The sequence below is a fragment of the Solanum lycopersicum genome, chromosome 9, assembly GCF_036512215.1.
Source record: "Solanum lycopersicum chromosome 9, SLM_r2.1".
Lineage (NCBI taxonomy): Eukaryota > Viridiplantae > Streptophyta > Magnoliopsida > Solanales > Solanaceae > Solanum > Solanum lycopersicum.
This window is the reverse complement of record NC_090808.1, coordinates 8,302,959-8,327,026: the sequence shown is the minus strand read 5'-3', so window position 1 is coordinate 8,327,026 and position 24,068 is coordinate 8,302,959. Positions and strand designations below refer to the sequence as shown.

General features: G+C 32.5%; 1 long non-coding RNA gene across 1 annotated transcript; it reads right to left on the bottom strand.

Moving 5' to 3' along the window:
• Positions 1-3,805: 3,805 nt before the first annotated feature.
• LOC138338326 (uncharacterized) lies at positions 3,806-22,965 on the bottom strand. Its single transcript, XR_011211787.1, has 3 exons — positions 22,829-22,965; positions 22,150-22,219; positions 3,806-3,872 (listed from the first exon to the last, which is right to left on the bottom strand). It is a non-coding gene; the product is annotated as an uncharacterized lncRNA (long non-coding RNA).
• Between the last annotated feature and the right edge of the window lie 1,103 nt (positions 22,966-24,068).

Here is a 24,068-nt window from a genome sequence, read left to right as displayed (position 1 = left end):
ATTAGCATGTTTCTATCATGAATTACCTAAAAGATGTATTTTTCAAATATTTGCTCAATTCAATGTAATGCTTTGCCTGCTCATCGTTAAATTTTTGAAAATTTGACTTAGTAATTGTTTGGTCTAAAATTATTTAAATGTTGTTAGAAATGATGTATATGAGTATGATATTGAATATAAAATGTGATTTTTCTATTTGGAATGAAGAATGTGAGTTTTATAGCCGAATGAGTCATAGAATTTTCATCTAGTTTTTATTGTGTATTGTATCACTTGATTATGTGAGATTGATGTTTTGTTCTTGATAATATGTTATATGGTATGGCTATGATCTTCTAGTTGAATATCTTCTCTTGGAAGTTTTCAGAGAGTGACAAGTGTCATGTGAAGACGAACGTTGTCCAAGTGGAGAAGAATGTAAGACCCCGAAAAAGACTTAGGTGAACAAGATCCTAACATTGTTATCATTATTTCATAAGGTCCCCAATTGGTATATAATGTGGTATTGAGTCAGTGTCTAAGATTCTAGGTGATTTGGAAGTGAAACGTCAACGGACGACCAATACATTTGACGACTTAATAACCTATGCGATTCTATGTGTTTATGTGTGATTAATGAAGTTATAAGGTCCTTAAAATGATTTATTATATTATATATATGCAATTTATCAAGCTTCGTTAAGATTGGAGGTCAAACGTCCAAGAACGTCCATGTCTTTCTAAAATGTTTCCTTGAAACGGCCCTGTGTGTCTAACTATGTTTCATCGAGTTTTTACGTGTTCATTTTTGATGAAATTCACTTGAAAGTTGATAAACTCATATGAGATCATGTTTGGGTTGGAAACGTCCGGGCAAACATCTCCAAGGACCATCCAAGGGTCCTTGAGGAAGGACCCAAAGTTGGTTCCCAAGATTGCCCAAGATAGCCAAACAACGGAGGCAATCAACGCCTAGTCGGTAAGTCGACACCCCATTGGTGGTGTATCTTTAATTTTAACTTAGGTTTTAGGGAGAGGAATCCCAATACAAGCCTCAGTCGCAGACCACGGATTAACAGGAGAGTTCGTTGGTCAAGGGACGGGCCGTCGTTTGGCAAGTCGTATGTGGACTACCATCCTGCGCAGTTTACTGTAAGTTTGAGGAGTGAATAGGTAAATTCATGACACATTTAAATAAGAATATTGGCGGTTCCTTAAGGATCTTTTGGATTTTTAAAATGTGTTTATAAGCCTAAAACACTTAGAGGATTTCATTCTTCAAAAATTAAAACCCAAATTCCCTTAGAATTTCTCTAGAACTCCATTGTAGCCAAAAATCAAGGAAGGGCTTGGATTGGAGAATTGAGTGGATATTCTTCATCAAAATGAATGATTTTCTTCATTGATGTATCATTTTTGATCTTTGAAACTCTATTCATCAAGGAGCCCATCTTTCAAAGATGTTTTCTAAAGTTTTCAAAGATGAATTGTGCAATTTCATGATCTATGCGTGGTTTCCAGCATTATAGGTTTTTTAAACATTTAATATTGATTGAAATGTTACTAATTTGATGATTTTAACTCAATAAACCGATGAACCATTGTAATTGATGAACCCTAGTTTTTCACTACTCTATGGATTACTTAATGTTGACTTAATGTTTTTGAAATTCTAGTGTAGTTCTCTATAGGATATTTTATAATGTAAAAATTGTATTTAATTGATTTATAGGTTGTATTATATTGATAAATATATGTTTAATTAACCTAGTTTCATTGAGTATTATGATTTATGCATTTAATTGATGTTCATGGTCATGGGGAAGGGTCTGTTAGTATTGAATTGGATGTTTTAGTATTGGTTGAAGTATTGAGGATGGAGTGGTGGTACACTGCCCTATTCCTTCTATCTTATTATTATTAGACTTAAATTATGTTGTGACTTGTAGGATCCACTTAGGGTGGTAGTGTTATGTGTTTTACCTGCAATTGTTGTGGCCTTGTGGGCGTTCTTTTAAGTAATATGATGATTATGACCTTTTTGACAACAACTTGAAGTATTATGATGATCTTTTGAAGTTCAATACTATATATTACATGAAATATATATGTTCTTCTATTAATGCTATTTAGGTGACCATGTTAGACTATGTATATGTCTTTAGGTATACAGTCTTACAGTTGATGCATGGTTATTCCTACTTGACAATATGAGTCTATGATGGTCATATTGATTATGAAATGGTAGTGTATAGGATGACTTAAAGGTTATAAGGGTTTTTTCTATGTGCTTCTAGAAATACATGTAATATGTGTTAATGTAAGGTACATTGTGTCTTGTCTAGGTTGACTTGTGTCCCTTACTTGATGCATGTGTGAATGTTAATATGGGATGTCTTGACTTAGGATGCTAGACCCTCTTAGTCTTGTACATATGAATGAAATGTTACCTTGAATGACATTAAGAGGGTCCTTTAAGTGGAACCTTAAACCTAGTTGTAAGGTTATAATGTTGAAGTCGAAAGCCGTAATGGCATCCTTCAAGTTACAGAATGATAGAGTTAAGGTTTATTGGCTTGAACGACATCATATCAATCCTTTGGAAACTCATGATGAGCTTTTTGTCTCAATTGTAAGGTAGCCTTAGTAGACCTTTCTTTTGTAAGGAAAATCAGTTGTTCAAGCCACCCCTGCGAGTCATTCAGGAACTGAATGGTAAGAACCCTTCATACGCCTTTGTATCACCTAAATCTCTTCCAAGTACAGTATTAATGTGGTTGCCACTAGACATTACTTTCTTTCCCCGTACTATGACAGACTTCAGCGATTTGAATGTACTAGCCTTCTTCTTCTCCATAGGAACCAACTCTCTATATGTTGTATTGAATTAGTGGACCTATATGGGAATGTAGGGGCCTTGGGACATGGTAAACTGATCAAACCTTTGGAAATAGAGGTTGTTCCTCACCGTGGAGTATCTACCTTCAAGGCCCTCTGTAGAAAGTCGTTTCTCATCAAAAATATACTGGAACTCATCTACTTCTCAAACTATTAATTATTTGGGAAAGAGGGACCATAGGTGGCAGTGAATCTACAAGAGGTGTCGGTGTTGGAACTTTATCTTCTGGGGAGGAGGCAACTAAGACTCTAGCCGAGTTAGGAAGGGACCTAGCAAAGATATCATTCATCCGAGAATGTAGTTGTTTATTATCAACCAACTTAGGAAATGAAGCTTGGTACCCCTCACTATCAAGATTTATGGTCTAGAGCCTCATATGATGGATTTTATTCTTTGACTTTGCCTCCCTTTGGAGGTTTTTTCCTCCCGATGTTAGGAGCATCGGCTCCCCCTTTATTTATCACAATACCTATTGATCTCTTATAGGGTGTCATGTAAAGATCGGTTATTGCCATATATTTAAATATATCAAAAAGAGTTAGAGTTGATTCATACAAAATTGTAGAAAATTAGTTTTAGATAGACTTCTTGTTCTGCTTGTTGAGTTTCCAAATCTCTTATGCAACTTAGATTAGGCACGCCGAAAAGAGTGGCTCAAAATTTCCAAGAAAAAATAGCATGTTAGTTATAGGAAGGGCCTTTCGGAAAACCGCTCACACTATTTGGTGAGCGAGGACTAGCCTACCAAAATTTACAATGCATTTTGGTGGTTACGGCTCATTAAGGGTGATCAAAAAGGACTTTCAGCAGTCATAGAGTGCACTTAGTGAACTTAGGCTTGTCGGCGAAAGTTAAAGAACCCAACTCAATATTACAAATGAAATAAGAGGTGATAAAGGGTAATTCACCAAACTTCCAAGTGGAATGGCGAGATCGACTGACCTTGCCAAACGACCCAACGTGCCTATTTTCACCCAATATCCCAAACTTAGCCCTGCGCTCCCAAAAACAAAATCAAGACGATAAAAATGTCAATTAGACATAGAACTAGATAACCCATAACATTGGTATAATCAGACTACTACCAATTTAGCAAAACTTGTCCATTTGACAACTTTTGCCCTTAAGAATGACTTCAACCGCTCTATCATTGGAAAAATTACGTCATTTGACACAAATGTAGGTCACTAAGACTTCACTCAACTAAACCCAAAAATATTTGGACAAAATCTGAAACTTTTAATTAACTTCAAAGGACAAAATACTCTGGAATTCAACAATATAGGAATTTTTGGCACAATATTCAAACTAAAATAGGCACACAAGCATAAAAATTCAATTAGAGAGGCCTAACACACATCATTATATAGAAATAATTGCAAATAACTACAAATCACTAAAGAATAATTCAAAGTTTGGAAAACCAACATTATATGCTGAATAATAAAGTTGAATATCTAGGCGGCAACGATATCCAACTTTGAACACAATCTTGACGACTTAAATGTTATAAAAATGCAAGAATACAAAAAAATTGACTGGATGTGAGTTATAGAATATAGAAGTGATGGAAAATGAATGAGATTGAAATTATAAACTTTTGGCCTTTAACAACCATCTAATTATCACACATTCGACGACATATGTTTTGCCGACCGAATAGGCAGTTACCCCGTCAAGTTTTAGAGGACCACTAGTTAATTTTGGGTTCCAAAAGGCATACAAAATCAATATCATCGACCTGGTCGGTGATTCGCCCTTGTCGAGTTTTAGAGACTCCAATTTTAAAATTTCGTAAGTCCAACTGAGGTCGTAGTCGTACTTGCCGACTTGACTTTTATCTCTCCAACCTATGTCATTCAAACATATTCTGAACTTTCACAAGAACAATCAACACACCATTATATATAAATTAAAAAGAAGAAAGCAAATATAATTTTGGTTTCCTACCATGCAGCGCCTTAGTTAACATCCTGACAGAAAACCGTATTTTTAAACTTATGTGATATGTGACGTTGTGATGGAAGAAAAATCCTTACTACGTCATTCAGTAAATTATACAAAAGATTATATTAAAGAAACTTCAAAAAACATCTACACAAGATAATATTATTTGATGTGGTTTTTAATAACAAAATCAGAAGAAGAAAAAGAAAGAAGAAATTTTGCATGTTAAAAAAAATGCAAAAAGTCCACCATAAATTACCAAAGAAAAAACTGAAGAGGGACATATTTTTCAAATGTAGTAACTCAGGCAAAGGAGGAGTGTTGAAGTTTTCTTTTAGTTAATGTAGAAACTTTTAGCAAAATAAGTTGTTTAGTTTGAAAAAAATTTTAATTTCTAAATTTAGTTAGTTTGTTATGTTTTTGAGATATTTTATGTTGTTTATCTTTTAAATTATGGAAATTATATATTTTATTTTGGATATTTAAATCCTCTCAATGCTTAGTTAAATTATTGAAAGTTATTTCAATCATTCTGTGTTTCCCTATTTTATTAGAACCAATAATTTGATTTTTGAACATGATCTGGCTGCATTGGAAATCGTTGAGATATCACAATTCATTCTTTGACATCTTCAACTGCTAAATTCGCTATAATAAATAAAATTTTAGCAGTAATAACTATGCACATTAACACGGAGTGTTAAAATTTAAGTTGTCTTTAGTTAATTGTCATTAGATTCTATGTCTATATAAACATTAGCCACATTTATAAAGAGTATTAAGATATACTCCTCACTAGTAATTGACTCTATGTATATATATTGGGGTAATGAAGATATTAACATTAATAAATTAGTTGTAATTAAGCTATTACTGATATTTAAGTGTTGCTACAAAATGTTTTTGATGTAGTTATTCAATATACATATGGTGTATATAATAATATATCCCAGCAACCCATTTGAAAATCAATGGATCAATTGAATTTGAGCTCATTAAATCCTTCTTTCCTGAAAAAGCACAAGTGACTAATTTCTTTGTTTTGTTTATATGTTCTATAGGTTTATTTAATTCAGAAATTAGTCTTTTTGTCAAGCTAGGAGTCTATCGGACGGGCTGTAGCTTAGATTTTCATCCGAATCCCTTCAACAAAAAATTACACTACTTATTTTTTTTTCAATTTATACCGGTAGATAGAGCGTCTATCATTTTTTTATTAAAATAAAAATACTCAATAAAACTAAGAACAAGCAAGGGGATCTAGGCCTTACCTTGTCAATCCTAATGAGGAAACGAACATCGACTAATTAACAAGCAAGAAAAAAATAAGATCTAGAGAAATTTAGCATTTCTATGTTATCAAAAAAATTGTAATACAGTACTCTATGATTATATTACAAATGAAAATACTTGAAAAATGCACAAATATAAAATCAAAGAAGAGAGTTGAGTTATGAACCTCAAACATACTTTAAATGTGCATGAATTAACACTGACAGATAGCCCATCAAAGTAACCTAAAGGATTTTAATTTTGTCTTCTTTTTCAAATTTATCAAACAAAACTTGATAATTAATTATATCTTCTTGGATATATTGGATCTTTTTCAAACTATATATACTTTTATATGGTTTTGCTTTTCAAAATATTACACTTCTTATACATGTTAAAATTACTAAGTATGTATCTATTGTATTTGTTGAATCCTCAAGCCAATTCGTATATTTTCTCATTCATATATTTAACCCCTTGGTAAATTACTGACTTAATTTATCTTACTGGAAAAAAGGAATAAGAAAAAATATCTTACATGAAAAAGAACTAGAAATTAAGCTTACCAAGAACCGAATGATAATGGCCTTTCCCCTTTCTCTTGTTAAAAGTAGTTTTTTAGATTTTGTTACAAGGATTATATATGTGTGTGTGTGCGCGCGCACGCGTTTCATTCTTGAACGTTGAATTCATGTTTTTTTAAAAACCACATTACATAGTGAGACACTTGTCTTTGATAAATAAATATTCTAATTTGAAAAATAAACATTCAGAAACTTCAATTTGACTCAACTTACAACTATAAACATTATAACTCGTCACTATTCTGTTTTATAGACATCCATCATTGACACTACACATAAATTTTTGAGATACATAGAATTTCAATCGAAGATCATGCAACAATGAAGACAAGTTGAGATATCCATATGTGCATATTCAAAGTTTAAGTATTTATTTATCGGTTGAGGCTAAATTCAAGTGTTTACTTATAACTTTGAATGATTACTGTAAAAAGGTAGGAGTTGTTTAGTTTGAAGACAAGTTATATTGAAATTAATTGTTTTGTGCTTGGTTAGTTATCTTGTTGTTTATTTTTCTACTTATTATTAAGCTTTACCTATATTGAATAATGAAGGAAAAAATCCATTTATAAGAAGATTCAGTTTCTAAATCTATTTGGTTGCTAAAGTTTAGATGTTTAAGCAAACTTTGATAGTCGGGTCCAACCCATTCATTAACACGATAATTTCTTATTGGCATTAGTGTAATCTAACTTTTATGCACTATAACGAGTTTTGAGTGTATTATACATGAATAGTTAAAGTTTCATATACAATACCTTAGTTCCTTCTCTTTTTTTTGCTTCCTCACAAATAATCCTATGTAGGATCTGCAGAGCTAATTAGGTATGTGTTTTACTTATGTAAGTAGACCACCACGACTCAAACGTTGGCATATATTTGAGATTAGGATGAAATTCGACAACTGAGAAATTTCTCTTAAATTGGTCAATCTTTGAATCTACTTGTCCAATTCCACTTTCTAATTTAAAAGCGATCATTTCTATAAGGAAGCATTGACAGACTTTTGAGGAGGTAGAGGAATAGTCTGCGTCAACCCGAACTGTTGTGCTAATAAATTTTGAGAGTAATACTCCACTCTAGCTATTCCAACACTTGAACTCCCTATTGCGAGACCATACTGGAGGTCTCGAGTAATAAGTAAGTTGGACCCGATATCTACTAGAGCTAGCGTACAAGATGGGATATGCACTGCCAATTTTATTGATCTAGGTGAATATGGAGTTAGCTAGCGAGGAGATATGGAAGAACATGAGTAGAGAACATAAAACATCCTAGTTAGCTATTCTGTTTTAACTTACCTTGAGCCAGTTCAATCCCTAAATTCATACAATTCTGTGTATCATAAGTCAAAGGTCTATACTAGAGAAAGTAAGACTACAACTAGAGCTGTAGGACCCATAAGATCCCCCTAAATAACCAAATCCTTGGCTAACTAAGAAATTAGCTCATCAAAGTTAACACGTAAAAAGAAAGTGAAAATGAAGAGGAACATTTGGCGTTTCTCAATATGTGGCTCTGCAAATTTATTTTTTGCATTGGTTCGTCTATAGTAGCGAAGGAGTATTATAATCTACCCATAACTCTTGGTTCGGCAAAAAAGTTTCTTTGTCTCCTTTCATACTATCTCATATATATGGAGGCTATAGGAGCTTAGATACCCAAGGAATTGGTCCTGCAAGGAGGCCCTTCTAGATTCCACAACTGTGGCTATAGTCTTACTTCCCACAGTATAGACCTTCGCCTAAAGATAATGAGAACAGTACAACTTTAGGGATTGCCCTAGCTCAAGAGAATCTAAAACAGAACAACTTCCGAGAATATTTTATGTTCCCCCATATCTCCTAGCTAGTTCACTCCATATTCACCTGGATGGATGAAATTGGCGGGACATATCCCATATAATAAGCAACCTCTAGAAGATATTTGATCAAACTTCCTTATTTCTCGAGACCTACAATATGGTCTCGCAATAAGGAACTCAAGTTTTGGAAAATCTGGAGTGTCCTATTACTCTCTGAAAAGGTTTGCACAGTACTTTAGGTTCACAAAAACTGTTCCTCTACCCCCTCATCATTCTGTCGATGCTTCACCGCTACAAAAGTTCATTTTCAATTCATAAAGTGCATTAGAGAAGTGTATTCAAAGTTTGATCAACTGAAGAGAAATTTCTCAACTGTCAAAATTTATCCTAATCCAAAATGTATGTGGTCATTTCAGTTGTAGTGGTCTACTTACATAAGTAAAACACGGACCGAATCAGTTGAGCATATCCTAGATATGATTAATTTTTAGAAAGCAATAAAGAAAAGATGGAACAAAGCTATTGTATATACTAAACATTAACCCTTCACGTATAATACAGTCAATGCTCGTTATTGTGCATAAAATATGCTACGGAACATGACAATTGCAGTCTACGAGAATATTTTTTCTCCTAGACTCAAACCATCAAGACCAAACCATTAACCTTGTAACTGATAAGTAGAGAAATAAACCTAGATATTTTCCATAAGAATATTCTATTAAATCCACCATTTTAGTGATTACGAATATTTAATTTATGCCCAATGGAATCAAATGAGGATTCAAGAAACTTCTAGTTTCATTTGGAATCTTGAAACTAGAAAAATCAAAACATTCATACTCAAAGAACTATAGTACAAATATACAACCACTTACTAGAGACCTCTATATGTAGAGCCGACACTCATTTCTCGCAACAACAATGACGGATCTTAATATTGCAAGATTATCAATTAGACCAAAATCATTAATAAGTGAACAAAAATTTAATTCATGCATATAATAATAGATATATAATCGCAAATGTGTTATGAAAATATAGAATAAGAAGAAAAAATAAAGAGAAGAAAAGGCTTGTTATCTCTCTTGAGGGATGATTTTACACTGAAGAGGACCTATCTATTAATAGGGAAATCTAACTTGGTCCCCATAAAGGATTCCTAACCATACCCTAAAAGGACTCCACATAATATACATTCCCTATACTACAAATACTTTACAACAAAATTGAAATTAAACCGCTTTAAAAACTAATTAGCTGAGGTGGCAAAAGTCATTAAGAAATGAGGAGGTGGATAAATCTGCCAGTTTGTTAGGAGTTAGATGCAACAGTGAAGTTAGTTAGTTTGAATAATAGTGATTCATTTTAGTCTTGTCATATATTCATATATAACATTTGTATGAGGATTAAGATTTCAGGTTTGATGGTAAAAAAATTCTCTCTTTCTGAATACAATTGACTCAACTATTCTTCTCGAATTTATTTTAACTGAGAATATGTCTCAAGATAATGAAGAATAAAATAGTTAGCTACTTCAATGTTTTTAAATTATTTTATTTGAGTCCTATGTCTCATGAATTTAGAAGTTAGTTCTTTTGTTTGTTATTTGAAATTTACTAGTATATTTTTTAATTTTAGTTAGCAATTATAACTTTAAATTTATGTCTTTGAATTATTGATAAAATAATTCCTTTGACAATTCTGCAGTATTTTTTTCTATGAGTCATTCCCCCTTATTTTCTTAGTTTTAATTTTAATTAAAAACAAAGAATTGTTATCTAAAGTCTTCTTCTTGACGGACATGTATGAAAAAATGGATTCCGAAAATAGTTTTTCATAAATGGCTCCTCTAATTTTTTTATGGTGAAAATGATCAATTATGGATTGTGATGATGGAAATTTACTTTGATGATCTTGATCTTTGGAAAGCCATTGAAGAGCATTATAAAATTAATTTGCTGTCAAATAATCAAACCGTAGCCCGAATAAGGAGGCTTATGAGGCAAGATCACATGGTTGAAGGAGATCTAATAGTCAGTCATAAATCTCATGGTAAATTCTTGAAGAGACAAGATGCACAATGCAAAATCGGCAAACAAGTTGGTCATGATGTTGTTATTTGCAAAAGCAAATTTCAAATAGATGGAACAGTTGGGAAAGTCACCACTAACGAAGAAGAAGAATACCACTTTCTTGTGGCAAGTTGTTTTTCAACCAAAAAATCTGATTTTTTTATGATTGATAGTTGTTTTATAAAACACACGACATATGAAATAAGTATTCTCAAAGAGTTTATTCCTATGAAAAATAAGAAAGAATTGGGAATGGTAATTGTATTCCTGCAATAGAAAAAAGCTCTATTGCCATTAAAACAAATACACGTACAAAATAATTTAGATGTTCTTTATGTGCTTAATATTTATAGAATTTTATTTAGTGTTTGTCTGTTAATCAGTTAAGGATTTAAATTATTATTTGGATAAAAATATTGTCGAATATTTTACTCTACTAAGCAATGGAATTTACAAGTTGAAATGAGAGGTAAGAGCTTCTCATTTAATCCAATAGAAGATGCACACAAGTCTGGCAAGACAAAAAATGAATTAGCGGATTTGCTCACAAGGACAATTTTAGATGAGACTACAATCTATAATTTCTGATCCAAGGAGGAGTGTTGACAGTACATCTTAGGATATTGCAGAATAAAATATTTAGCTACTTTTTGCTTTATTGATTATTTTGTTATATTCCAAGTGACTTGCATTATGTAACTAGTTCTTTTATTTGTTATTTGAGTTTGACTTGCATATTTTTCTATTTTTAGTTAGGAATATAAGTGTTTGTCTCTGAATTATTAATAAAATAATCCCCTTTGACAATTCTGTAGTATTTTTTACTCAAGTCTTTCTCTATTGTTTTAATAGTTTATTTATAAAAAAAACCACAATATCCATGGATTTGCATAATCATCTTCCTCGGGATTCTAACTCTAAATTAGTTAATTTCATGCGTCAATTGGTATTAGAGCATTCAATCCTTGAAATAGTAATCTGCACATTCACGAACAATTGAAGAAATAAATGAAGGGTATGTCTACTATCCATGATCACAATGTTCACACAGAAAATGAATTGGGTCAGATCAAGTAAGAAATCAAATATATTGATAAAAGGGACATAGATAAGGAATTTTGAATGTAAGAGAAGGTTTCATAGAGGTCAACGTGAGAATCAAACCAAAGAAACACCAAATTGTGTTATTTATCATAGTGGTAACACTTTCATTCGTTATTATAGATTAAAATTTCCTAAATTTTGTAACAACCCTAAAAATGGATATACTAAGTGATGTTTAATGTGTCAAGTATGCCTATGATTAGACTAGGGCTCACACTGATTGATGCGCCAAGCCAACTAACTTGGGGAGTTATTTTATCTTGGAAAGGTTGGGTCCAACCATGTATGGATCTGGCATATGAAGATTTACTCCAAGGAGTCTTTACCCGACTTAAAAAGGAGGAAATCTTAGGTTTGGATGGTCTAGGGGTAAAATGGTCTTTTTTAGTCTAAGGGTATTATCATAATTACCCTAAATATATAATTAATTTTTTAATAAATAAGCTGGAGGGGCAATTTGCGGAGAGAGAGATGAAATTGTGCTCTTGAAGTGATGTCTTGCTTCACCCTGGTTCGAACCTAGGTTGAAGTAAGGAATTAATGTGATTTTTATTTAAGCTATTGAATTAATATAATAAATTAATAATTTTTATTCATTAGCTGATTTAAAATAACATTAAAATCACATTTTAAATAATTAAGTAAATCTTATTTGACTAAGACCTAAACTAGACTTCTAAGCCTAATATAACTCCTACTGTGTCACGTCTATCTCTCAACTCTCACGCTCAATTCCCCTTATTATATCACACGAAATTTCTCTGCCAAAATAAGGTACAAAAGCAGAAAAATAACACAAGTTCTTCACACTTGAACAACTCACATGAAATCACAACAATAAAAAACATTAATCGCACACTAGGTTGAGGGAGGTTGTCATTCAAGTGAAGTTGATATTGAGGAGGTTTAGACGTGTTCCATGGTGAAGTTTTTGGGCAGTAATTCAAGAGTTTAATGTCAAAAATGTATGGGTTTTCTTCTCTCTTGGTCCCTCTACCAAAGATACCCCTTAAAGTTCATATTATTCATTCGAAAACTAGGATTGTTTCCCATCTTTCATGCCGCTTTCACTAGCTCCAAATGAATCGTAGGTTGGGTATGATTACAGGTAGATTTAGGTGTATGTTATTTTTCGTGATGAATATGATTATGTAGTGTACTTGAAATCGTATGATAGGCAACCATGTATTGAAAGTTTGTGCATATGTAAAAAAATGTTACTGTGAATGTACTTGAATGAGGCCGAATTAAGGCTTCAAGTTTAATATTGTTTGATAGTCATTTTTCTTACATAAATATATGTAATCGCGATGTTCATTAAAAAGGAAATGGGGCTGATTTGAGTGTCAACAATTTTGCTAAACAAATCCATGAAATACCCCCCTAAAAAGTGTTAAACGATCCATGAAGTGTCCTAAGTTTTCAAGTGGAAACATTGAAGAAAATAAGTTGAGAAAATGATTAAGTTCCAGCTAAAAATATAAGTTTGTTAGGCTAAAATATAGAGGTAAAATGTGGAAAATTTAATTGTTTTTAAACGGATGAGGCCACAAGGATTTGAACTTGTGACCTCACCTGTATAACACCTTAAATTCGGAAGAAAAAGAAAAGGGGTTAGGGGGATTCGAAATGGGGTATATTGGCTGAGAAAGGAGAATGCAAAAAAAATTAAAAACCCACGACCTCCAGGAAGCGAATGAAATAAAAGAAGAAAATAAAAAAGAAAATATGAGGTGTGGAAATCGAAACCAAGACCTCAAGACGGGAAATGAGAAGGCCGAAATACATAAGAAAATAAAGTAAGGCTATGGAGGCTCGATCCCACAACCTCACTACCAAACGCCTAGCTAAGTCAATTTTAAATAAAAATAAAATATGGAGGCTGTGGGAGTTCCAACCTCACAGCCCCTAGAAAAATTAAAGAATAAATAAGGACAGGTTGTGGGGGTTTGATCCCACAACCTCATGGTCTAAGAAAATTGGACAACACAGTTTTAAATGAAAAATAAAAGGGGTTGTGGGGATTCGATCACACAACCCTTCGGTCAAATAATAGGAGAATCCAATGAGAAAAATAACGATAGAATGTTGATGTTGGGGATCGATCTAGGGTCACAATGTCATGACGACTAAAAATAAAGTGAAGAAAAAATGTAAGTATTGTCCAAGGATTTCGAACTTGGGTTCCCTTGCCCAAATTTCTGTATTGATACATAAATCATACGTTAATTAAATGTTCAAGAATAATGCCACCTACATAGATCAAAATCGAGATCTTGGAATACATACAAGATACATAAGTCTTGTACTACATAATTTTAGGAAGATATGAATCACTTGAACGAACAATGAATGAAGCCTCATGGCTTGTATTTATAAATCAATAAGTCTGGCATACGTTTAAAATAAGAGAACCTAAGATGTATGTAATGAAATGATTTAACCCTACAAGGGTTAAGGAAGAGGGTAAAACACACTAAATGGCCAAGGACATTGGCACACAATGAAATGATGAAATGAACAATGAAATGATGAAATGAACAAAGAAATGATGAAATGAACAATGAAATGATAAAGCCCTAGAATGGTTAAGTAAGAGTGTGAAACACACTAAATGGCCAAGTGCATTGACATATGATGAAATGAACATTCACGTAAAATGGGGTGGGTAATTATGAAGAGAAAATGTGCTACTGTTAATGAATGTGGTGACAACATGACATGAGGCTAATGTAAAAGATGAGAGCAATCTCAAATCAGCCTAAGTAAATTTTACAAAAAATGTTCTCACCTATGAGAGTATAAAGTTAATGAAGAGACCATCCTCTATGAACACTCTAATGAAAGTATTGAGATTAACACACTAAATAATAATGATGATATGAGAAATCATTTATTGAGCTATGAAGTCCTCATACTAGAAGCCAGCTTCCATAACGTACGAGTTGAATGTAATAGAACATTATACTGAGCACTAATAGACTAGCTATGACTGGTGATGCCTTATTTAGGGAAGGGAGAAGGTTAACGTAACTCCCATGAGATGAGACAGTCCGGCATGCTGGGTATCAGTCTCCTTATATATCTTAGTCTTCGAACCTATACTTCCAATATAGGGATCTGGCGGGGTTTAATTCCCATGTATGCATGTATGTTTTGGGTCATTTTTGACGATGATTCCACATATTTTCGTTGTGTCAAAGACACTAGATTTCATGATTCTCACATGATCTATGTCGGTCAAAGCTAAAGTTCCCAATGAATGAATAAGGCTAGCGTCAAATGATGCACATAATGAAATGAACAATACCAAAGGTTTAGGATTGAATAATTAATAGGTGACCTTTACTTAGGTAATGACGCTAGGTAATTCTTTGTCATTGCATAGCAAACTCGATGAGAGTCTTAAACTACATCGTAGGTATGACTGGTGATTTCACTAGTATGTGAAGGAATGAAAAATGATGTACGTACGAATGAATGAAGCAAACTCTATGTTTGCTAAAGAAGTTTTCCATAGTTGAGGACCCATATGTTGTGCCCTCATTTAGGAAAGTTCTAACGTCAAGTCCAATATCCCAAGGTCTCATTGAATATGAAAGAATGATATTAACTACGTGATATGATATGTGAAATATGTTATGTGTTGTTTGCAAAATTATAAGTTTGATGATGCATGTTACGCCCATGGCATGACTTTCCAAATCCAAATTTGGCAGGTCCATTGACTTTCCTAATCCAAATTTTGAAAGTCCACTGACTTGACTTGTCATAAATCATGTTGTTAGGAAAGAGCTATTCTTTCTCATGCATGTGCTTGGTGTGTGCTTGCATATACCCATACTTAGTACAAGTGTGTACTAATTCCATAAAATTAACAATTTTAGGTGCACGCATAGGTGGACGCTAGAGCTACAGGTTGACACTGAAACTATCCTGACGTGGAGAATTCATCCGGACTTGGTAGGCCCTCATGTTTTCGAGGATGCTTGCCAATTATATTCTAGCTTAATTATAGGATTGAGCTTGTGGAGTATGTTCCACTCGCGTTTCTTTTCGCTTTTGTTCAGACATTGTATTGGTTCCGTTTTGGCAAGTATACAGTTAATTCTATATTAAACTATTTCATTCATTTAATGATCTTAATGTTAGATGATTGATGGTGAACAATTACGAATCTAATAGAATGTTAAGAATGTATGTTAAGAAAGAAAAAGTTTCAAATTTTCCGCAAAAATTAACCTAGACGAAGTAAAAATGACGTAAGTAGGCTTGTCTGCGACCTTTGAGAGGTCAATGACGCCGGTCTCGACTGGGGTCTAGACTCCGGTCGTGACAAATATTTTTGAAGAGTGTTCTGAATTTTGTTATATAAAGTTGATCAGTGAACCTCTATGAATGAAGTTCTCATTCATCAAAGGGTGAAGATAGTTTCTAAACACACAGAAGGATAAGCTATAGATTGGAATAGATCTTTTTTGAAATTTAGGGTGTTCTGTTTGGATCCTACATGGTTTGAGTATGCAGTAGCACTTGTCTAAATTATATGGTGATGGTTATGTGTATATTATTAAAGCTTTAAATAATCTATAAGAAATATGATGTTTTAGGGAGTATTAGACCGAGTTTATAAAATTTCCTGAAATGATATTTCCATCATGTAATATCTATGGGCTCTAATATTTGTTTTTTGATGAATTGATAAACCCAGGGACCGTATCCCTTGTGCAAATGTACACGCAACAGCCAGGTTTGAAAAAGTATTATTGATTGGTGCACAATCTCCAAAGGTGGAGGAAATGGAAGAAATCTCGGTCATTGGAATGGACTTGAAGGTTGTGACTATTCTTCATAAAATTATGACGAATAGTCATAAACTTAGTTTTTGCAATTTGAATGTAACTGTGATTCACGTAAACTACGTGTATTGTGTTCTTGTCATTATTTACCCTTTGTTATTGTTCTTGTTGAGTCAAGGAACCTGGTCTGTTGACTAATAGTGAACGCACTCATTCTATCAAGATCTAAAATTAAAACAAAATAAACCTATAAAAAAATTTCCCCAATAACATTGTTACAAGAAGAAATGTTTGAGGCTAACGCACACATGTGGGGCCTTAAACCTAATCCAAAGTCTCGAATTGTTTTACTACCAACCCCTATTTATTGTTGACCTATAATGTATCATAAAGCTACTTTCGAAATCTCCACATTCAATAAATATTTTTGAACCAAACAACAATATAGAGTCCTAGCAGATTCAACAATACTACAATGCCAACAGACTTTCCTTCATAGTAGCAAAGGAGAACGCGATATTGATTCAGTCGTAGGTATACTACTTTTCTGATCAAATCAACCCACTACTCAACCGCAAGAATAGAGATGAATGAGAGGAAATCAAAGGGGATTTTCTTTTGTGATTAGAATTATGTACGGAACATAATTGCCACGAAATAACTTCATTTGGTTGAGGTGTTGGAAGAATATTCAATAGATCTCAATAAAGAAGTATAGTTACATGAACTGTCATAGGGCATCAGACCTTAAGGCTTATAACGTATCATGAGAAGAGACCCTTACAAGTTTTGATTTACACAAGGATCACAACACATTTCATTAAATAATAATTATCTAACACTTTAAGTTGTAAATCTTTTACAATCATTGAATTGTCTATAAGTGTGGCCTATTGAAGAAGTGTACAAACTAGTTCAATATTCAAGAACTTACTATGGTAATTACAGAGTCATTTTTGCTTCAGATTTCCTACTTATGCCTCTAAGAAATGTAGAGATTGTATTGTGAATGCAATGATTCAGTACCCTCGGTGGAATCTTATTTAATTTTAAAAACAATTTTGTTGAATTTGTGTACCAAGTGCAGAAACATGTCCTAAGAAGTGTGGGAAATCAACTTGAGGTGTGTAATTCCAGTAAATAAATATTATAAGGGTTCACATGCTTAATTCTTCCTGATGATTAATGCAAGATACATCAGCACAAGGACAATCAAATGTTATACAAGTTACTAAAGGTACTGAGATTGTGTTAGGAATACTCTTTTTCAACTACAGTTAATTTTACTTTTACTACTTTATATTAGATAAGACTTAGTCAATCATTTGTTAGACATCTATTTCTAATATTTCGGAGTAAGTTACTGAGTTAGGAATCCGCTAGTCATGGGTTTATTGTACTAAGATTGTGTTAGGAATTTGGTTTTTCAACTGTAGTTAATTTAATTTTATTGCTTTATATTAAATAAGACTTAGTCAATTAGTTGTTAGATATCTTTACCTATTACTAAAGAGTAAGTTAGTAAGCTAGAAATCTGCTAGTCCTAGGTTTAATGCTTCCTATTTTTCATTTTCAGTTTTAGAAACATAATACAAAGACATCAATAAAAATGTGGTTCTGCGGATATTCTTCTTGACATCTCCACTTTTATTACGAATTTTACAAAAAAAATTGTCTCAAAGCTTTTTTATATTGCGGGGTATGTGGGTATTTATGTGAGTGATTAATTCAAGTAACTCAAGCACCACAACCAGAAAAAAAAATTAATCATGGAAGACAGCTCATGTTTCTCGGCAACGAATCATCCTGTCTTCAATGGAGAAAATTTTCACATGCGGGAATTTAGGATGAAGTTTATCTCGAAGATTTAGATAATTGGGAGGCAATCGAGGAATGCTATGAGGTTCTTCAGCTCCCCAAAAATAAAATAATAGCTCAACTCAAAAATAACAAATAAGAGAAAATTGGTTTCTTCAACAATTTTCACTCGTATGATGTTTCAAAATTCAGCAAAGGCCATCTAGGAATAAACAAGGTAAAATATAAAGGAGATGATCATATCAAATGTATGCAAGTGTTGAATCTCATTAGAAATTTTGAGTTAAAGAAGATGAAAAAATCGACAAAAATCAGTGGATAAACTGACGTGCTTATGAGCATAACAAATAGAGTAAGATTACGTGGTTCTGGGTTTAAACAATCAGATAATGTTAAAAAGATTCTGGATGTTGTACCTAAAAGATTTGAAGCAACTATTACCACTTTAGAAAACATCATTGATCTATCAAAAATCACTTTGGAGAAATTATTGAATTCCTTGGAAGATCAAGAATAAAGAAGCGTTATGAAAGAAGATGAAATTAGAGAGGAAGAATTGGCAGCAAAACATGAAGATAGTAAAGATAAATGAAACACAATTAGAGAATCAACCAAAAAATGGAGAAGGAGCACCTTCCTATAACAACAAAAGAAGAGCAGTTAGCTTCAAAGGAAACTATCCTCCTGGTGAGCATTGCGGAAAGAATGGGCACGCGTTGTATAAGTATTGCAAAAGGATGGATGCTAAATTCAGTAAGTGCAACCAACTAAGGCATAATTCAATTATCTGCAAGAACAAATGGCAGTAGCAAGACACAAATGTCTAGGTTTTTAATCAACAAGAAGAGTATTTACTCTTTGTGGCATCCTTTTTTACAAGCAATGTATCAACTAGGCTTGGTTAATTAATAGCGGATGCACAAACCATATTACTTATGACAAAGGGTTTTTTAATGACTAGAAACCTACTGGAGTTTCAAAAGTAAGAATAGGTCGTGGTTGTTATATTCCAGCAAAGAGAATGCAAACTATTACAACTGAAACACAATCAGGTACTAAAGAAAATGATGATGTTCTTACATACCATATTTAGATCAAAACTTATTAAGTATGGTCAATTGTAAGAAAGAGGTTTTGATTTGTATTTCGAAGATAAAGATTGCTTGATCATGGAAGCATAAGGACATGACTTTTTTGAAGTCAAAATGAGAGGCAAAAGTTTCTCATTAAATATATTGGAGGAAGAAGAAGTGGTGTACTTAGCAAGAAAAAATGCTTACGAGTTATGGCTTAAGAGACTCTAACACTATCATTATCAAGGGTTTTTCAAAATACAAGAGTTCGTGACGCTCGATGACCTTTCTATACTGGAAGCGAGTTCTTAGAATGTTGGACTTGTTAATTCAGAGAACAAACGATAATTCCATTTCCAAAGGCAACTTGAAGAGCAATAAGAAAGTTCCAACTGGTTAACACAGATAATGGAGGTCCCCAAAGGTCCTTCACTTAAAATTAGCCTTTATTATGTTATTTTTATTGATGATCTTACCCGAATGTTCTGGATTTATTTTTATAGTACAAATCGGAGGTCAAGAGTATTTTTTGGAAGCTGAAAGAGAAATTGGAAAATAAATTTTTCTGAAAATTTAGATTTTAGGTTTGACAATGGCAAGGAGTACACTTCGCATCGGTTTGGTCAATTTTGTGAAGAAGAATGGATTGAATGTCAACTCACTACTCCTTATACTCCATAAAAAAATAGTGTTAGTGAGAGAAGAAACACATTATCATGGATATGGCAAGATCTATGTTGCACGAAAAGAATTTTCCAAAGATGTTTTGGCCAGAGGCAGCAAATAAAGTTGTGTTCCTACAGTATCGAATTCCCTGAAAAGTTGTGAAAGATCAAACTCGTTTTCAAGAATGATGTGGATACAAACATCCGCTGCATTTTCTTAAAGAGTTTAGTTGTCTTTGTTTTACCTATGTACCTCAGGTCAAACTGGATAAAATAGATAAAAAGGTTGCCCCGAGAATTTTTATTTGTTACAGTAATATTTCAAAAGCGTACATAATCTTTCTATTTGATGGTGAGAAGATTATTATTAGCAGAAGGTCCACATGATGGAGAATGAAGAATGGAATCAATATGATTCAAGGAATTCCATCTAGAAGACAAGCTCGTGGTCAAATGAAAGGGACGATAATCCACTAGTTAGGTAAACTCGTTTTCTCTCAGATATATATGAGAGATGTAATGTTGTGATTATTGAATCTGCTAATCCTTAAGAGGCTATCAAAGACCCAAAGTGGAGAAATGCAATGCATGAGTAGCTGTTTATGATCCAAAAAAATGATATGTGGCAGTGTGTTGCAAACCTCAAGGCAGAAAAATAATTTGAGTATAGTAGATGGTCATAACTGAGTAAATGTTTATGATTCAATCAACAAGCATAAATCAAGACTTTTAGTTAATGTTTATGCACATATTTTTTTGTAGAATATTCTGACACTTTTACTCAAGTATCTAGGCTCGACATGATAACATTGCTTATAAATGTTTTAGCACAACGTGCTTGGAAGTGCATAAGATGGATGCCAAATTAGTATTCTTAATGACATTATTGAAGAAGAAATTTATGTTGAACAACATGAACGGTTTTTTATATATGGAAAGGAAGATGAATTCTATTGAATACATAGAGCTATTTATGTCTTAAAACACTCACAAGAACATCGTTTAGTTTAATAGATGATTATTTCCTACGTATTGATTTTGAAATGAGTCTTTCAAAATTCACATTGTATTGTAAACATAATTCCTGAAAGATTCTTGTTGTTTCTGTTGATGTGGATGTCATTTTGAATACAAGTAGCAGAAAAGCAAATTATGAGTTCAAGCAAGATATGATGAAATCTTTCTAAATGTTTCGATCTTGATCTCATAACATCCTTGTAATGGAAATTACACAAGGAAAAACTGAGTTTTTCGTTTGATAGAAAAATTACACAAACTAAATTCACAAGAAACTAAAAATGGAAAATTGCTAAGAGATTAGTAATCCCATGAACAAAAAGAAGAAGCTAAGTAAATCATTGAGCCGAAAAGGTCAATGAGACATAATTCAGATGTTTTATTCGATGTTCAACTTATCTTTCAGTTACAAGACCCGATTATGTTGTAAGTGTTTTATCAAGGTTCATGCATTGTCCTAGAGAAGTGCCTTTGCAGGCGACATAAAGAGTTGTGTGATACATCAAAGGAAACATCACCTATGCAGTCATGTTTCAGAAGAGCCAACCTATGAAGCTTTTTGGTTAGTCCAACCTTAATGTGGGCGATTCCGAGGATGATGCAAAGAGTACTTCAGGGTACTCTTTTACTCTAGGTTCACGAAATTTCTCATTGAGTTGTTTGGAAACAGATATTTTAGCTAAATTTACTATCGAAGCTGAGTTTGGGACAGCTGCAGGTGCAATAAATTAAACATTGTGGCTGAGGAAAATTCTTGTTGAATTTCATATAGAACCGACTGAAAGCATCAAAGTGTTCATGGACAATAAAGCAACAACAACTATATGTCACAATCTTGTGTTTCATGGAAGAACTAAGAACATCAAATAAAGTTCTTTTTCACGAGAGAAGTGCAAAAATATGGAGATATAAGTCTCATTTATAGCAAGTGGAAGAACTATTGGCTAATATATTTACCAAGTCTTTACGAGTCAACAAGTTGCAGTTTCTCAAACTTAGAAGATTGAATAACAAGACACAATCTAAATAACTAGAAATTACAATAAAAAATTACATGAATATATACTAAACATTATTTAAGAATCTCAATGAAGAAATTATATGGAAGCCTACCTCAAAGCCGATTATGAGTGCTCCAAATCAACCACAAATGAGCTATCAATTATTCAAAATCCATTGAACCCTGCCACACCAACATATTATAAATAACAATTTCATTATGGATGTTTATTTAGAAAAATCTCAATAAATGGAAATGGACCCAGAAATAGTAAAAATTTGAATATAGGGCCCATATTGGAAATCCCAAAGTTGACTCTACCAAAAGGTTTTTAATGCCTTACTGGTCTTTTGCACCAACCGGGGCTCATTTCGATTTGTGGAACAACCCGAACAACTACATGTAACCAAAATACAAATTGAAGAAAACAAACAAGAGGGAAGCCCCTTCAGTCGGAACATACCCTAAGCAAAGAGCCTCCAATAATATCCTAAAACACAAACGTTTATCCACAATCCACTTAGACCCCAATACATTGAATCGTCTCAATCAAATCTTGCCAAGCTCAAGAAATCGCATTTTAAAGTTTTGGACAAAAACTAAAGTTTCAGCATATTAATAGTGGAGGTTCTAGTTGCTAAATGTAATTCATGTTAGATAAAAGCCTAAAATCCGGATGCTAAATGCCTACAACAGATATCAACCTATGGCAAACAATTTTGCCGAACTGTATGAGAAATCAAAAAAATAATTACAAATTATAAACCCTTTTTCAGTAATTTGACAACTTACTCTATATGGAAGATGATGAAACAAGGGAATTGATTTAGTTGATCCCTAAAATTCATGCGGTCAGGCGAAGGAATTTATCTCTCAGAAAAAAGAAGGGGAGAAGTCCAGGGAATTTAGCCGTCAAGTTCTGAAATTTTGTTAGACTTTTTTTTAATTAATCAACTATTGTCGATAAAACCTAAGGATATTGTGTCTAACATTGTCTTTTTACATATTTTAACTATATTTCTCTTTTTATTCCTTTTTTGTCATTTAAAAATTGTGAAAGATAGTATAACTTAATATTACAACAAACTTATACTTAATTGAGATATTGTGTAGCAACTATACAAAACAAAAGGCAATGGGAAAACTAAATATCCAAATATAAAAAATATAAAATGTAGAACAAATTTATAAGAGATCATTACTATAATTAATTTGATGTTAAAATTTACAAATACTACATCCATCCAAATTTATTTTTTACTTTTAATTTTTCGAGAGTGAAACAATAAAAGTTTCACCAAATATTTGTGCATAGCATCTTCATAATTTTTTTAATGAAATTTATATATATATATATATATATATATATATATATATATATATATATATGTAAACTACGTAAGAAATATTATAATTAAGAATCATTTACAATTAAAAATATTTAAAATGATATACGGAAAATTCAATAGCAAACATAGGCATGTTTGAATCTGGAAATCTGAAAGGTGTCATATAAATTGGGATGGAGAGAGTATATTTTATTAGATAAAAATTTTAAACATAATGTAATATTTCTAATTTTGTTTATTTAAATTCGAAACTTCCAATACTACGAAAATATAAGACATTCATGTGCATTTATTATTGTAAAATATAATGATTATTCCTTTCATATCTGCATAATTAAATTTGTAGGTCTGACACACGATATTACTAAGCCCTCATTTATTTACACTAAATGAAAATTATAATTTATAATTATTCATATTTTAAGCATCAAGGGTGTGTTTGATTTGAAGTAACGCATTTCGAGAGAGACGTTTTCCAATTTTCTCATGTTTAGTTGGCATAAATATTTTGATTTTTTTTCCAAATCAACTCATTTTCATCAATATAAAGGAAAATGACTTACCTCAAGAAAAATAGGGAAAACACTTTTCCATAACATTATTTCAATCACACACATCAACTTTCACTCCTAACTAAAGTTTCATGTATATATATCCGATACTAATTAAAAAATTTACTCCTT